Source organism: Sinohyriopsis cumingii, chromosome 12, assembly GCF_028554795.1.
Source record: "Sinohyriopsis cumingii isolate HCF-2022 chromosome 12, ASM2855479v2, whole genome shotgun sequence".
Taxonomy (NCBI): domain Eukaryota; kingdom Metazoa; phylum Mollusca; class Bivalvia; order Unionida; family Unionidae; genus Sinohyriopsis; species Sinohyriopsis cumingii.
In genome coordinates this window covers 100,809,458-100,827,554 of record NC_142972.1, presented here as the reverse complement: position 1 = coordinate 100,827,554, position 18,097 = coordinate 100,809,458, and the positions used below count along the sequence as shown (strand labels likewise).

Here is an 18,097-nt window from a genome sequence, read left to right as displayed (position 1 = left end):
TCTCGACCTTCCATGGTTCCTGCCCTTAACACGAATTTTAACTCTTGCAAACCACTAAACAATAAATTTATTCTCTTTTGGAAAATATTTAAAATGTCGCATCCTTTGCGAGTAACATTTTTTGAGTGTGTGAAACGTTCATCCACCATTTGTGCCTTAGAACTTAATTCTTCGCGACAGTATGAAATTATTCAAAAGCACGTTGGATAATGCCGTTGAGATACATCAAGACTAAAACAGAGTCAAAATTGTTATTATATTAGCACATTCAAGACCTGGAATTCATTAGGAAACACAATTCGTTTGGAAATTAAATATAGGAATTGTGTGGATGTAATTAACAATACTATAAATTACTCTTGATTGTCATTCTTTATCTTAGCGAACTAAATTATTTAAGTTTAACAAAATATTTGATTCTTTATGTTACTAAGTTAAGACCAGAATGTTAACACCCTGTGCAGGTGGTTTAGCTTTAACAATTTCAAGATGGCTGTTAAGGTGCCACATTGGACATCGTATTAAGACCATTTTCGTTCAAGACCAACTAAACATGATAAAATGTTCCCAAGTGCAAACATGCCAAATTGCCATCTAAATAGCTATCAAGATCTTTTAAGACGGTCGATGTGGCGATTATATTCTATACTCGAAAAGTACTATTTTTTAGTTTGAACGAACCAGACCATGGGATGGATATGAGTACGGTTTTGTTGCAATAATCCAAGTAGGTTAGGCCATATATAGATAAGAAACTTGTGCTAACAGACAGACAAACGACGTACCATGGACACAACAGGCAATCCCATAAACTCTCCTCACCCATTATGAGTAGAGCCGAAATGATGACATGGATTATGATTTTGTATTTACAGGGCTTAATATACTTGAAAAAATGGAATAGGTCTCACTTCGTATTCTGTCCGTAAAATGTTTGCATAAGCAAGGTTTCTTCTTAAAAGTCCTTCCGAAATATAATCCTTTGGAAAGTCATCATCACGAACAAAGTAAAGGTAATGTGCGTTGATTCACGTTACTACATTATTTATATAAAACTGTTGGCATGGGGATAATGAAAACAAAATTGTAAAATGACATAAAAATCCACAAAATATCACCAATTAGGAATTTTAAAATATATTATGTATGTTCCAAATGTATATAATTGTTGTTTCCCGTAGCAATGCGGCTGCAATTAGAAAACAAACATAACTTACAAACAGGATTACCATGGCTTAACACGACATCAAAGCTAAGAATTATTTTATTAATCACAGCTATCGTCTGATATAAGTTATTACAATGAATGATAAAGTAGATGATAATTATTTAATGGAAGGATAAAAAAGAAGTCTATACCACAGCGCACGTATCACACCATTTATTTCACATGACGTTGTTCCTCAACAACTAAATGATTCACAAGACTTATAAAAATAAATCTATGACAAATAATAACTCTGAAGGCTTTACATGACACAAAAATATATAGTAAATAATATTGCATGATCAACAAAGCAGAAAACAAAAGATACATAAGAAATAAGGTATCATCGTTACTGAAGAAAGATATTAAACTTGTTAAAGAAAACAGTAAAATAATGAAACGAATGAATGCAAACGTATTGTAGATAAGACCTCATATTACACCACAAAATGATATAAAGTGATAGAACATATACAACTTCCAATGATGGAAGACAATGAAGGATACAAATTAATTTTTAACAAAACCCTCGGTTAGTATTTTAAGTCACAACAGCACTCTGAAGTTATGTCACATTAAGTGGAGTGTAGTGTTTTTCTCAAACCGACACAATGGTAGCTAATGCAATTATGGGAATCAAAACCTGCATTAGGTCACCAGTCCAATATATAACCACAAAGACATCAGTCATTAACGAGTTCTCAGTCCTTTGAATCACAGAATGATAGATCGACATATAAGTATATGATACACTTTAAGCAATACTTTCAGCGAAAATGGTCCAAAAACAAATACCAGTCTAGAGAGGCTATATACAATAAACAAAGGCAAGTAATACACATGGTGCACATTGAGACTCCATTGGACACGGTGCCCAAGAAAATGAAATAGAAGTTAAAACAAACATTGGACTATGAAATATATATTAGTGCTCCGAATGTCTCTGTAGCTCAAATAAATAACCATGAAACTTAACGGAAGATAACTAAATTTTACTCATTGATTTAATACTCATCAGGGTCCATTTACATACCAATTTCTGTGACTCGATTAGCTGTAGTGTAGAATAAAATGACATAAACACAGACAATAACCTCATTGTTAGTACAAGAAGGATTTACGGACAGACTCCATTGCTGACTGCTTGAATCCATGTTTGAATTGCGCCGGAACCTACTCAGCAAGAGTGTTGTGAATAGCGCCCGCTCCACGTTTAATATTCCCCTATGCATGGCATGGATGACTCTGGAGATTATTGACCAAGTAGTCTCAATGACCTGGACCTTTTATTCAAGGTAGACCCCCTTGAACTAAACTTATTACAATATATTGATTCCCTTATTTTATTATTAGATTTATCATTACCTTAGAACTTAAGTTATATGGTCTAAAGCGTGAGTAACCGCATTTTGTAAACATCTTGCTCCTTCTGTCAATCGCGGTGACCTTAAACTTTGACCCTTGATTCCAAAGATGAATTTAGTTCTATTACATAACGCTTTAGTCATGAACATTCCATGGTGAAGGTACAGGGTCAAGAAGTGAAATGAACCTTTGCAGGAACCATTACAAATATTTTATGCCATACTAAATATTTTTATAGTTTCACTATTAAACATCAGAACTGATACAAAATTTAATCAGGCACGGTTTACTTGAAATTTAGATCCCAATTTTGATAAACTTTAATATATAAAAAATCACGTTCAAGCCGTTTTCAAAGACACTTAATCATGGTGTGCGATGTAACGCTGATAAACAATCTTCAAATTTAGTCTCAGTGACCTTGACCTCTGGCATTTTGTCCCCCAAATATACAAACTTTCTCTTACCCCAGGTGTAAATGAATATCATTGTGCTGGAGCTTTTTGTTTCTTTCAGCGATAGTGCGATTGACCTTTCAACCTTTCGCCCGTAACTATATAGCAATATTTTAACCAGAGGGCAAGCTACCGAGACAAGATGTACGTGATGTAGAATTAATGTTTTCATAAATAAACCATTTTCTTCTTTCAGTCACATTAACCTTCATAGCAGATCTTTCGACTCCATGATCGACAGCCTTCTTTTCAGCCCTAAGAAAATGTTATCCACATGGTCTGGTAATTTAGATGGTTGTATAATTGTATAGTAACAAAACTAACACGATGGAAGGACGATGTTGAAATGGATGGATGGTAGGCATTACAGCGTAATATATCTTATGTCTTACATGGGCATTTAAAAATGGACGGCAACAAGTGTGCAAGATACCGACCAAAAAACCTTAACATCTCATAAAATATAAGCATTCACATGAAATAATCTACTTAATGATTAACAAATAGATCATGGAGAATCAAAACGAAACTTTTTATATCACCGACAGCAGTTAAGTAGTGTTGAATTGCGGACAGAATTTATGCTTATTTCGCCGGAACAAAACGATGAGTTGGCACGTGGTCCACAAAATGGATGATACACAAGTGTAGGTACATAAAATAAAGCTATACTGTACTTTAACAGGAAATTAATTTAAAGATAATTGTTCGTTTGTTGTTTCGTGGTACAGGACTAAACAAATGTCTTTCCTGCATTCTAATTGCAAAGTGACGTATTTGAGATGATGCCAACACTAGCTTTATACAACAAAGATCAATCTGTTTGACTAGAACATGGCTGGATCGTATATCATAATTTTGTGAATGTACTACTATGCATCCCTTGTAACTTTTAGCTTTTCATCTCAGAAAATTCATCAAATCTCATACAAATCGCACTACTTGTATTTCATTTGTTCATGGTGACAGGCGTGGGAGAGAGAATACAGATTTAAGTCATTCCCCACATATCCAAACGGAGAGAAGTCTTTTAGCAGGTAGTCCAGTTATTGACATTAGTAGCATATGTTTATTTTGAGGAGAAAATTATTGATATTATGTTAAATACTGCAAAAATGTCATTCCCTTAAAACAAGTGGAATTCCGTTGTTATATGCAGTGATGCAAACTTAGAATGTCATTAAAAGTCGCATACATACATACATACATATACATATACCTACCTACCTACCTACCTACCAACATGCATACATACGTACATATATACATATATACATACATACATACATACATACATACATACATACATACATACATGCATACATGAATTTAAAAAGAAGATGTGTTTGGAATTGGATGTACAGAGTTTAAAAGATATAAGACTATCACTTCACGACCTGGCTAAATTGGAAAATGTCAATTACCCTGTGACGCGTATAGTTGAGAGAACAGTAAGATGTGATAGTGCTCCTCTAGAGGAGAGATTAGCTGAGGATATATTTATTCTATACCATTTCTTAACAGGAGATAACAACTTATCTGAAGTGAAAAGCCTTGCGTCGAGACAGAAGCCGAGCACGGGCACGATTGATAACAGTACATGCGTGAGTCAAGCATCTAAAAGAAAAGGATCTAACAAACAGTCTCAGCGATCTGAACCAAAACCAGAACAGGTGATAACGTTATCAGATCACAATTCAGTATCTTCACTATCAAATGATAAAAATGACAGTTCAATAACAACAGAGAACTTATACAAGATAATAGACCTAAAACATTTTATACAAAGCAGTATTCAACAAATGAAAGATGACATTAGAAATGAATTGAAAACTGAGCTTGACAAGATACGTAAAGAACTGCTCAGTAGAGATGTTAACTCGACTAGGTTACAATCAGAATTAGGAAGATGCAAAGAGGAAGAGAAGAAGTTATCACAAGACAACCTGGCCTTGAGAATCTCACTCAGGGAGAAGAATAACCAGCTGGAAACTATGAATGCTCACCAGCTGTTTCTACACCAATTGCTCGGTGATAAAGTATATAACAAGGCTAAAGAAAATGTAACTTCAAAATGTGAGGCAGAAACTCAGACATTACTAGCTGATATAGTGCGTATGGGCAATCATTCAAATGAAACACAAACGGAAAAGAGGGCTAAAGCGATAAATGCTCTGGACTCTGATTATATCAAACGGCGGAAGCATTTATCGGATCAAACGGAATATACGGCCAAGTCAACTGACTCAAGGGAAGGAGTGGCGTCGACACTGTCCACCATACTCAATACCTCCAACGAAGAACCTACATTAGTTAAAGATAACGATGTACGTGATTATCTCCAAGATCAGAAATACTCGGCACGAGTACACACAAGGAACAACGATAGGGAGAGAAGGTCACCATTAGCAAACAATCCGGGCACCTCATTGAAGGACACTGATAAAGTAAACAAACCGATTGAAGTTATCACAACCAACAGAAACTACAGACCACATAAACGAATGAGGAACTCTTATGAACGTCGAGTTCTAATGTCAAGAATACCAGTTGATAGAACAAGAGAGGAGATGAGAACCTGTATTAAAAAACACGCTAAAATTAAAGGGGTAGAAGTAATTGACTCTCAGATATTAAAGCATTGGCGAGTAAAAGGAGGAAAGGACACTTTTACTGTTTTAATCACGGTAGATAAGTTAGACTTTGAGAAAGTTTTAGAGGAAGGTTTTTGGCCAAATTTTGTATGGGCAAGAGAATGGTATGAGGATTATGGTGATAAGGACACCCAGCAGTACTGGCGTAAATAAATAAAGGAGTAGTAAGTAAAATACATATATTATGGTAAATTGCTATAAAGTCTTTGCAATACTTGTGTTGAAAATCTATTTTTCGTTAAGTCAACTAATGTCTAGTCATACATTTCGTTTGTTGACGTGGAACGTAAAAGGAGTCATGTACGGGTCACCTTACTTGTATTCTTTGCTAAATGAGGTAGATGTTGCTATACTTACTGAGCATTGGCTTCTTCCGGAGCAGCTAAATTTCCTAGATAATATACATCCAGATTTTAAATCATTCGCACGCTTTGACAAAAGACTAGCAGTAAATTTCGAAGAAAGGCTAAGGCATACGGGGTTCGGGGGAATAGCAATCCTTTATAGGAAATCACTCCGCGTTAATCCCTTGTCGAGCGCTGGCAGTGACAGAGTTTTAGGGATAGAGGTAAAATGTAATGATAGACTTAAATATTTTATATTCGGGGCACTTTTACCATCAACTAATTTTCCTATTGCAAGTTACTCCGAAACAATAGAAGAACTAAAGGATCAGTTTGATATTTTCTGCAAAGAAGGCATTCCCATACTTGCCGGAGACTTCAATGGTCAGCTAAGTTCACTGTTTAGCTCCAAAGCAAATTGTTTAACATCAAACGCTAGAGGCACTATTCTGGAAAAGTTTCTGAGCGATAGACATCTAATATCTGTTAATAGTCAATCCATTTGTGAAGGGCCAGATTTTACTTTTTTCTCAACCGATGGCAAATCAAAATCTTTGATAGACCATATACTATTGCAAAAAAGTAAATTCGATTTAGTGGTTAAGGCAGAAATAATAGATGATCATCCTTTAAACATTTCAGATCATCTTCCTGTAAAAATAGAGTTGGTCACACCTTTAGTACATAAGACAATAATGGCTGACGAGCATATCATTCATTCCATAAATTGGAAGAAAGCCTCAGCAGAACAAATGAATAGATATAAGGAAGCAACACGCAATGAATTGTTAGCGCAAATGCATAAAGCAGAATTAGCGACGAATGTCGATATTGAAATTATTATTCAAGACACAGTAAAGATTTTACATGAAGCAGCATCTAGGTTTCTCCCCATAAAGAGGTTTTGCCCATACGCTAACCCCTATTGGAAACTATTAAACGTAAAAAAGTTTCACACGGAAATGCGGCTGAAACGCAGGGTATGGATTTCTAATGGTAGGCCAAGAGGTTGGGAATATATATCATATGCGAACTATAAGAAAGCGAAGAAATTGTTTGCAAAAGAATTATTGAAAGCTAAAGAAATATACGATAGAGAACAATTTAGTGAGCTTGAAAAGGCTGCAGAGCTCGATATTTCTACTTTCTATAAGTTTATACGGAATAAAAGAAATAAACGCGATTACATTCACGAAATCGAATCAAACGGAAAAATTGTACGCGATCACGACTCTATTAGAGAGTTATGGGCAAATCATTTCTCCAGTTTATCACTGCCTGACAATACTTATCTGTACGATGAAAATCATTACCAGATGGTCTTAGCAGAGGTCAGAAAACAAACTAAAGAAACCTATTCACACTTTGATGAACTTGTTGATAAAATCCCCACTAGAGACGAAATCAGTAGTGCAATTAGCTCTCTCAATAAAGATAAGGCATGTGGCCACGACGGTATTGTTGCTGAGCATTTACTGTTTGCGGACCCTCCAAGCAGTGTACAATTACTTGAAATTATATTCAAAAAAGTGTACGAGGCCGAGAAGTACCCGTGCCACTTTAAACAAGGTTTGGTTATACCAATATTCAAAGGAGGGGGAAAGAACAAATTAGATATGAATAATTACCGCGATATAACTATAATTCCAGTGCTTCAGAAAGTTCTAGAACAAATTATATATAGTAGACTACTTATATTTTCTAAACAGATTTCTTTTCCAAATCCGTTGCAACAGGGTTTTAGAAATAATTGCGGTAGTATCACTGCAGCGTTCTGTATCAAAGAATCTATATGCTACTATTTGGATAAAAATACTCCTGTCTATGCTACATTTCTTGATAATGCTAAAGCCTTCAACACAGTTTGGCATAACGGGTTATTCTACAAGTTGTACAGACTTGGCATCAAAGGGAAGACCTGGCGCATCATGAAAGATTCGTTTGAGAGAGTAACAAGCTCTGTTTTATATGCGGGCAAGCTGTCCAAACGCTTCGATATTATACAGGGTGTAGGACAGGGCCGTATCTTGTCTGCCTGGTTCTTTCTTGTAATGATAGATGATTTGATCACGGAATTAGATCACACTTTGCGAGGTCTAAATCTTGTTGATCTCCACCTGCCTTGTGTCTTATTAGCAGATGACACAACTGTAATGTCTAACTCGCGTCATTCAATGCAACAGCTGCTAGATACAATTTCCGACTATGCGAAAAGGTGGAGATTAAGATATAATGCAGATAAAAGTTGCACCATCTTGTTTACTAACAAAAGAACGACTGGTATACCTTCTTTTATACTCGACAAATCTCCAATTCCGGCAGTCAAAAGTAAGAAGTATGCCGGCATACCTCTAAAATACAACTTAAAACCAAACGACGCGATAAAAGAAGCATGTGATAAAGGCAAACACTTGTTAAACTCTTTATATTTTATTGGTATCAGAGATGGAGGAATGAACCCTCTAACAAGTCTGAAGATTTGGAAAAGAATTATTCTACCCTCGGTCCTATATGGATGTGAACTATGGTCAGGTATCACAAACTCAAATATAGAAGAACTTGAGTTATGCCAGAGATATGCAGCGCGACGTATGCAAGCTTTCGATAAATATTCGCCTACGGAGGCAACAAGTAGTACCTTAGGACTCTGGTCAATGGAAGCATACATAGATAGGATGAAATTGCTCCTTTTCAACCGATTATGTAAGGGCGATTGGACTTTTATCTGGAAAAAGATTTTCATTATGCGCCTATGTCAGTATCTGAACAACCCGCTAAAACAGACGGGATTTATACCTGATATTGACAAAATAACTAAGAAATATGGTATGGAAAATGTTCTCTTAGACTATGCAGAAAGTATACAAACTGAAGAAAAACTCATCTGGAATCGACATGTTACTGATATTATCCAAAACCATGAAGAAACTACCTGGAGAGCAAATATGGAACTAAGGGATGATTTAATTCACTTCAGAAACATTCATTTGGACTTAAAACCAAGTAATATATGGTTTCTTGGGCGTAAATATCCATCCATGTTATGGCCTCTCTCTGAAGTAATGAAACTATATATCATGCCTGTTGGTAAAGTTATGGTATGCAAACTCTGTGGAAAAGAGACTGACGACAGAACGAAACATCTTATTTTAGGCTGCGAAATGCTGCTAGAGGAACGAAATGTTTTCTTTGAGAGAGTGATTGACTCTTTAGAAGTGAGAGACGGGGTTAACTTATTCAATCAAGAAGACGATATATTGTTGGAGACACTTCTTGGAAGCAGGGTTGACTGCATGTCGTCTATTGACGATGACGTATCAGATAGGCTCATGTTGGTGACCGCAAACAGCATAGCTTCATTCTACAATAAAATGTGTGCCCTACTATCAACTAACATGCCCTAACATGATATTAAAAGTAAGTAGTAAATTAACATTAAATATAAACAATTAAAGGCCAAAGTCTTCTTGTCAAATCCGCAAATTTTGTTGTCTGACAGCTGTTTGTGTGTGCGTTTATGTATTTTTTTATGTATTTGTTTATGTTTATTTCCAAGAGATTTCTATATGGTTTTCTGTATTTATATATCTCATTTTGTAAACGCATTAGTTGACGATGTATATATCATGCTTGCGTTCTCGTCTATGATGTGTCTCATAATTCTATGATATGTATAATATGTATCTTAGCAACCTGATATACTCTTTGTTGAAGAGGTTACTAAGTCATTTAGACAGTCAGTCATAGATAAATGCATGCACGCACGCATATGCGCAAACAAGTATATATATGCATAAATACATGCGTCATATGAAGAAAAGAAACTACATATAGAATTACACTGTTATAAGTTTTACATTTCATTTTCGTTGCTATCTCGGACTTAATGTTAAGCACATAACACTATAGACGTATTAACTTTTCGAAATATTATCATCATCAAGCAACTGTTAAAAGATCAGTGCCATGCTCCGCCAAATGATTGCAGATTTGCATAATTGCAGGTATTGAGATATTTCGTTTGTCAATACGGTAGCTTACACAGTATTCCAATTGTATTACTACTGTATCTTTGTCACTTTTCTGTTCTATTTTATGATCTTGTATTATTCTGAATTTGTTTAATCTGATGTAATCTCTTTTTAAAGAGGAAATAAAGTCAGTCAGTCAGTCAGTCAGTCAGTCATACATACATACATACATGCATGCATGCATACATTCATACATACATACATACATACATACATACATACATACATACATACATACATACATACATACATACATACATGCATACATACATACAGAAAGAAAGACAGACAGACAGACATACAGAAAGACATGCATGCATGCATGCATACATGCATACGGACGGATGGGCGGACGGACGGACAGACAGACAGACAGACACTCATACACACATACATACATACATACATACATACATACATACACCCACTTTCTATTAAAATTAATATTATTCATTGTCAAAATTTTTTGTCATTGAGAGGAAGAGGCTATAAGATCAGAGAAAACCCAGAACAGGCACCTAAAAGAAGACTTTTATAAATGAACACGTACAAAGAAATTTATAAGACATCACAAACATGTCATTTTAATATGTCTATACTTCTAGGAAGGTGGGGTGGGGTATCTTTATTTGGTCTGTTTTATCAGTTTACTAACAACATTGACATTGTGGGATCGGGATATCTTCAATTGGTCTGGTTTCATCAGTCCACTAGTGACATTGCCATCAGGGTGGGTTGTGGTCTTTTGTCTTACATTGGTCTGGTTTGATCTGTCCACTCATGACACTGAATACGTGGGGTGGGGTGTCTTCCATTGTTGTGTTTGCATATGCCCATTCATCACAGTGATGTTGTAGTGTGAAGTGGGGTGCGATTGAACTTTCTTCACTTGGTCTGTTTTTATCTGCCCACTCATTAAATTTAAAGGGTGGATGAATTCAAAATTACTTAGGTATGATAAGGTGAGCAAAACATGGCAAAGACCTCTATTACATAAGTTTTGTAGTTTATTTTGCTGCAGTTATTCCAAGACTTCGAAATTATTGAAGGCAAACTATCAAACATAAAAGGAGCCAGTTTTCATCTAATATAATACTATATATATAAATCCCAATCTTTATATAACATAACATCCATAATAGTACTTCTTGTATTATATCCTATTGTATTTGATTAAATGACTTCCTCTGTTACATTAATATTTATATAGTACTGTTTGATCTTCAAACAGTTTATTATTACATCAAGTACAAAGTTGTAAAACATTAAAAGTATGGACATAGAAACACGTTATCCAGCTAACTCATCGACTATCCTGTGAATACATGTACTGCAGTAGCATTCCTCGGCATCCGTTCGTCTTCGGGAGACAATGCTGCAGCTTCTGGTTGGATGTCTTATTCGCTAGTGGCTGAAGAGTCGGACCCTAGAGTGACAGTCTCTGCTGCACTTGCTGCGGGTGAACATTGATGCTTATTGAGGCTGTTGTTGTTTCTCCTTCCTCCTGGCTCTCGTTGCAGCGAGGTTTGTGTCTTTATAGGCCTTCTGAACTCCCTGGCTGACAGCTAGACTCCAGGTGGAGCGGTCGTCAGCAGAGCACACCCAGTCATTGACGATGATGTTGCCGTCTTCATGTCAGTGAGTAGCCTTCTAAAAGCTCGCCGTATAGCAGGTCCTTCGGAGTGCGGCCTGGTTACATTCTCTTGACGTGGTCAAGCCAGCGAAAGCGTCCCTCGCTGTGAATGGAGAAGATGCTTTTAATGTGGGCGAGGCCCATGACCTCTGTTTTGAGTACTTTGTACTGTCGCTGGACCTGTAGAATGCGGCGCAGGCATCTCAGGTGGAAGCTGTTGAGCTGTGCCTCGTGCCTCGCGTAGATGGGCCATGCCTTGCTACTGTAGAGGAGTGTGCTGAGCACGCTTTCTTGGTAGATGCGTAGATTGGTCTTCTCAGTGAGGTCATAACTGCTGTTGCTTTGGCAATCCTGCCGTTCACATCAGAATCAGTGGTGAGCGAACTGGAGATGGACGACCCGAGGAATGTGAAGTTATCAACAGCTTCCAGGTTGTACCCATCGATGGCGATGGCGGGAAGTGAGTCGGCGTGACGTTCGTTTTCTTCATACTGATGGTCAGTCCAAATTCCTTACAGGCGTGGGAGAGCTGTCAAACTAGCTTCTGAAGTATATTTTCCGTGTGTAATGTCAAGGCTGCATCGTCGGCGAAGAGAAATTCACGGATGAGAACCTCTATGACTTTAGTTTTAGCATGGAGAAGGACGATGTTGAAGAGTTTGCCGTCAGCCCTCATATGGATGTACACTCCATCGCCGCAGTCCTTGAAGGTGTACTGGAGGAGCACGGAGAAAATTACGACTAATTGCGTCGGCACAAGGACGCATTCATTCTTCACTCCGCTGCTGTCTGGGAAGACCTCATATGCTGAGGAATTGAAGCACACAATGCTGAGCATGTTCTCGTGAAACTACGTGACGACAGCGACTCCGCTGAAGAGTCCGCTGAAACGCCTTCGTCAGGTGTATGAATGCAATGTAGAGGGGCATCTGCTACTCACGCCACTTCTTCTGCAGCTGGCGTAGTGAGACGATTATGTCTCCAGTTTACCGGCTGGCTCGTAAGCCACACTGGAACGAAGAGTAGACGTGGGAAGCTAGGGTCTGCAAGCGCGCCAGGGCGACACGGACGAAAGCTTTTCCGACGATGCTGAGGCGTGAGATGCCCTGGTAGTTTATTGCAGTCGCTTCGGTCTCCTTTATTTGTGTAAACAGTGACGATGGTGGCGTCACGCATGTCCTGCGAGATGTGTCCCTGTTTCCAGCAGAGGCAGAGGAGTACGTGCAGGTCTGGAGGTGGGCAGCTTTGCCACTCTGAGGAATCTGGAGCCTTCCCACAAGCGAGGCAAACGATGGGTTTCCGAACTCTTCCAGGGTGAATAGTGTGTCTTGTTCCTCCAAGACGTGCAGGTATCTGATGGAGTCAAGGGCGATGTCTATGCGTGGTGCATTTTCTTGGATATTATTCGCACCTTGCTGACCACGAGGGGGGGGGGTGCCTCAGTCGGCACTGTGGTAGCTAATGGTGAGGAGGACATTGGCCAGGTCCGCACGCCTGGTGATGACGAGGTCTAGCTGGTCCCAGTGGGGGAAATGTGTGTGTCTCCATGACACCCGGTGGATCTCCTTGGATATGAAGAAGGTGCTCATCACACATAGGCTGTGGGAGCAGCACATCTGCAGCAGATAATGACCATTTTGTTTGATCGTCCCCCTTCAATGAGAGCCGAGACAGGTGGAACAGGCCTCGTGCTCTTCCCCCACTCTAACATTGAAGCCTCCAAGTAAGTAGAGGCCTTCAGTGTTGTCGATACTGGATATTGCTTGATTCAGAGCCTCCTAGAATTTGTCTAGGTTCATCCAAGGACTTCCCTTGACAAAAAAAGGTGTAGTTGGTGTCCCTGATAGTGCCGCTGCACGCAACCATTGAAGCAGGCAGGCCAAAACGGGGCAGCACCGTACTGACTGGGGAATGCCCAGCTTGAAGCGGGCGATAGTTGTCCACTGAGACATGATCATCTCTCCCACATTCTGAGGCAACCTCTGGCGCTAAGATTTATGCCAATCAAGCTTTGACTTAGAATCGGTAACTCCTGTTTCCCATATTGTGCCGGACCCTTACAACGACGCTTCAGTGTTCTGTCTAGTGAAGCTGTGCAGCCTGGGCTACTTTGTATGGAGAAGAAGCTGTTAACCATGCAGCAGATTTCCCTCTCCACGCAGCTGGTGGACCTGATGTAGCGTTATAGCTTGTATATGTTTCAAAAGTTTTTATGTTTGTCATTTTATGGATCTTTTTACAATTTGGCTCTAACGCAGTCATTTTCTAACAAGTCTTTTTCTCATAAACAATGCCATGTTTCTTGTGATACAGTCATGTATCTCACACAACATATTTTCATACAACAACATTTTTCTCTACAACACCTGTCTTCTTGCAAATGATTTACTTAGATATTTTCTCACAACAGTCAGACTACATTACAAAATTTTTTAAACATCAAAGATACTTTCCGATATGAAAACTGATGACCAGATATCACTCAAAGATGTAGTTGGTTTCATAACTTTGAAGTCCAAACAAAAAGAAATATGTGTTTCTTAGTATTGCCTTTTATTTTTAATTAGAGCAGGTAGATATTTTGTATATAATGTTTGTGCCACAAAATGAAATATATCCAGTGTTAACACAGGAAAAGGACATTTTCGATTTATTATATAGCCTATAATCTTTTCATACCTCCAACTAACTGGTTTCTGCTAGCCTGATTCCCTTGATTAAAAATAAAAACCTAACCAATAGTATATAGTGAGCGAGGGCGAATTGGCCTCAGCAAAGAATACGTGATTCCTGTTCACATTTCTCATTTCATTCATTTAATTTGTTTCTCAATGACGTATATACCTTAAATGAAACTTTTTGCATATATGATATAGTCTAAAATGTTAACCGTGAATGTCAACATTGTGTCTTTTAAGTTTTATTTACACAGAATGCACGGAAGAATATCCACACACTGAACCACGATTGCATCAGATGAAATCTGCTAGATTCGTTATAATTGAACTACTATATCAAGTATAAAAATCTGACAAATGGATCAATATTAAGGAGAACAATGAAATGTTGAGAATATTAGCTTCGCGGAGTAATTATTCAGAATCTGTGTCTTCCAAGAAAGTGTTTTTCTTTTGGCCTGTGTTGGCAACTGTGACTTTTACGGTATTGATTGAGGTTAAATGCCAGTGTTCTAGCGCCGATTGTATTTCCTGTAAAGAAGCTGCTTAATTGATGATGCCTGAAGCTTCATTCATCTTCTATGTGCCCAAGAAATGTGTTCTTGTCTTGAAGAGAACATAACCGTAAAATGAACGATGTGTATCAAGTAGGGTCAAGGGTGTTGTATTCCAACAGTTTAAGATGCCTCCCCCGATATTTGACTTTTTTTAAAGTCTAAATAAAGGTGCTTTGTAGCGTGTTTCAAGATCGACTAACATCGGAACGAGGAAAAGTTTCAGGAATGCCCAAGTCGGATTAAGTTGAATACGTTTCGTTAACGAAACGAATACAGATATACTAGACCTAATATTCAAGAAATTGTTTAGATAGCTTCTTTTCCTTCAATATACTTAGCATCTTTGGTCTAGTTTCGGCATACCTGGCTTTCATAACGTTCAAGCCCACTGAAATTTAGGTTAACGATGCTTTAGAAAACGTCATTTGCTTGTGTAAGAATTTGAATTTTTTTCAAGACAAAAACGACAACAGAATAAGTAAAGTCAGTGTCAACCATTATGATTCATGTGTAGAAAAGCATCAGTATGGGCTGCCAAGTGTGTATGAGATATTCATTAAAATCTGACTTATTGTTCCAATGTTAGTAAACCTGTTAACACGCTACACGGCGCTGCTTTTTAGACAGTAAGACACAGACACCAATTGGTTACAGTGTTAATTCTGTTGATATGTTCAGAACTGACTTTTGTTGATCTTCATTAAGTTCAGAATATGAACAGTATATGTCCTCTTATTTGCATAATATTGTTTTTTATGTTGTCGTAGTCCCTAAATTTATGCAGTAAATGCTTCCTGGCACTGGGAAAGGAACGTAGGCTCTAGAAGTGGAGAATAACTGTTTAAATACACCAGTATAGTTTAATTGGAAAACATCGGATGATTTTACAATCTGAAGATTCAGGTTCGAATCCTGCTCACAATTGCAATGCTTTTATTCTGTCCGCCACCCACAACAATTTCACTCGAGTAAAAAGATACATCTGAAAGTAATAACCTGATCAAGAAGTCCTTCTTAATTCAGTATTCATTGCATGTGGTTTAATTTTATTGTTACACTTCAAAAACTTGGGATATATTGCAATACAGTCATCTGAGAAGAAACACAAGCCATAGTACTCATTTAAACTAATTATATTTCTGATGCCAGTTATTTTAGAGAAAAAAATATGTAGTTTTACAGGGGCACCATACCTTCCCCAACCTTTTGAGTGCCCCATTAAAAGTTTCAATATTATTTTGCTGTGCAGTGCTGTATTAGAAATCACGCTTCGTTATTAGTTTGCTGTGGAGTGCTGTATTAGAAATCACACGTCATTATTAGTTTGCTCTGCAGTGCTGTATTAGAAATCACACGTCATTATTTGTTTGCTCTGCAGTGCTGTATTAGAAATCACACTTCGTTATTATTTTGCTTTGCAGTGCTGTATTAGAAATCACACTTCGTTATTATTTTGCTCTGCGGTGCTGTATTAGAAATCACAAGTCATTATTATTTTGCTCGGCAGTGCAGTATTAGAAATCACACGTCATTATTATTTTGCTCTGCAGTGCTGTATTAGAAATCCCACTTCATTATTATTGTGTTGTGAAGTGCTGTATTAGAAAATTCCTACAACAGAGAGTTCGTAATTCACGTGCAAAGACAGCATATAAGATAAAAATGATATTGACAGAATGTTTTTGATATGTGCATTTATTTTCAATTTATTCTCGAGGTCCAAAAGTGTATTTTATTACAGTTTGATATTTGCATCCTTGTGCTGGCATCTAAGGCCTTTGTTCTCTTCATAACTAAAAAAAAACAGAACACTACAGATTATCTTTTTCCATACACTTTTACTTCACTTGTACATACAGGCATAATATAGATTGCGACGGAAGTACTCCAAATGTGCCAAATTTGGAAACGATGCTAATACCTAGGAAAGTTACACATGCATTCCTGGCATAATAACATGATGAAATGAAAGCGTTAAATGGATGATTTATTAACAATTTAGATGGGAATATGAAATATACCAGAGAATCATACCAATCATTCTTTGGTATTGAATAACAGTAGGTATTAATGAATAAATTAATATTGTCCCTCAATGTTGGCAACACGCACCCACCGAATTACGATGTCGTAGCCCTGTCTACGAAGTAGAGACACTAGTATTAGTACTACCACTCATGCTGCTTTACCACCGAAAGCTTTGCGACGAATGAAATTGATTTGTAACTGTTTTAAACAAAATTAGAATTTGGAGGCTAGATTTCCCTCCCATTGCAATATTTTCACCATGTGCATTTATTTTCAATTTATTCTTAAGATTAGATTAGAATTTAGAGGCTAGATTTACGTCCCATTACAATATTTTCAGCATGTGCATTTATTTTCAATTTATTCTTGAGGTCCAAAAGTTTATTTTATTTAGTTTGATACTCGCATCCTTGTGTTGGCATATAAGGCCTTTGTTCTCTTGATAACAAAAGCCATTTCTGTTGGCTTTATTATGAAAACAGAAAACTACAGATTGTTTTGTCTATATACTTTGACTTCACACATATATATATAGGCATACTATTGATGAGCCGTAGACATTTATTTAATTTGTTCTTTAATTGTATTCTTCATCAATTCATTGTACAAATGACTCCTAAGTTATTCAGAACACACGAAATAATGACCCTACTTGTCTTTTGTTAACGTCAGAACACTGATGAAATGGAATATGAATATTGATTTGTTCTTATAATGCAATTAATGTTTCTGATAATTATGAGAACTGGTTTTAACAAAACGTAACTCATTAAAGAAAATTATTTCTTCCTTATTAACATTATATATAGAGCATATACTAAAAGGTTTAATGGTTTTAATATTTCTAGAATATTTCTTTTCCAATTATCATATATTGCCTAGACCCCAAGGCTATTTATTAATATTCAATTTTTAAACTTCGTTATAACTATAATTGGATCATAAAGAGTAAGAAGATATTTTGTTTTTGTTTTTGATTCTCACAAAATGAAACCACAGAGGAAATTGGGATAGTTGAGACGGCAGGAGAGCCAAACCCTATAGCCACTCAACTGGGGGTACAGGATTATGACTTGACAGTATGGGCAAGAGAGAGAGAGAGAGAGAGGAATGGAGACTGCCACATAGCTGGCCTTTGTAAACAA

General features: G+C 37.2%; 1 protein-coding gene across 1 annotated transcript in view; it reads left to right on the top strand.

Annotated features, from left to right (window-relative positions):
• The window catches only part of LOC149787102 (neuralized-like protein 4), an 88,349-nt gene that overhangs the window by 49,777 nt on the left and 20,475 nt on the right, over positions 1 to 18,097 (top strand). The gene's annotated exons all lie outside the window — the stretch shown is intronic.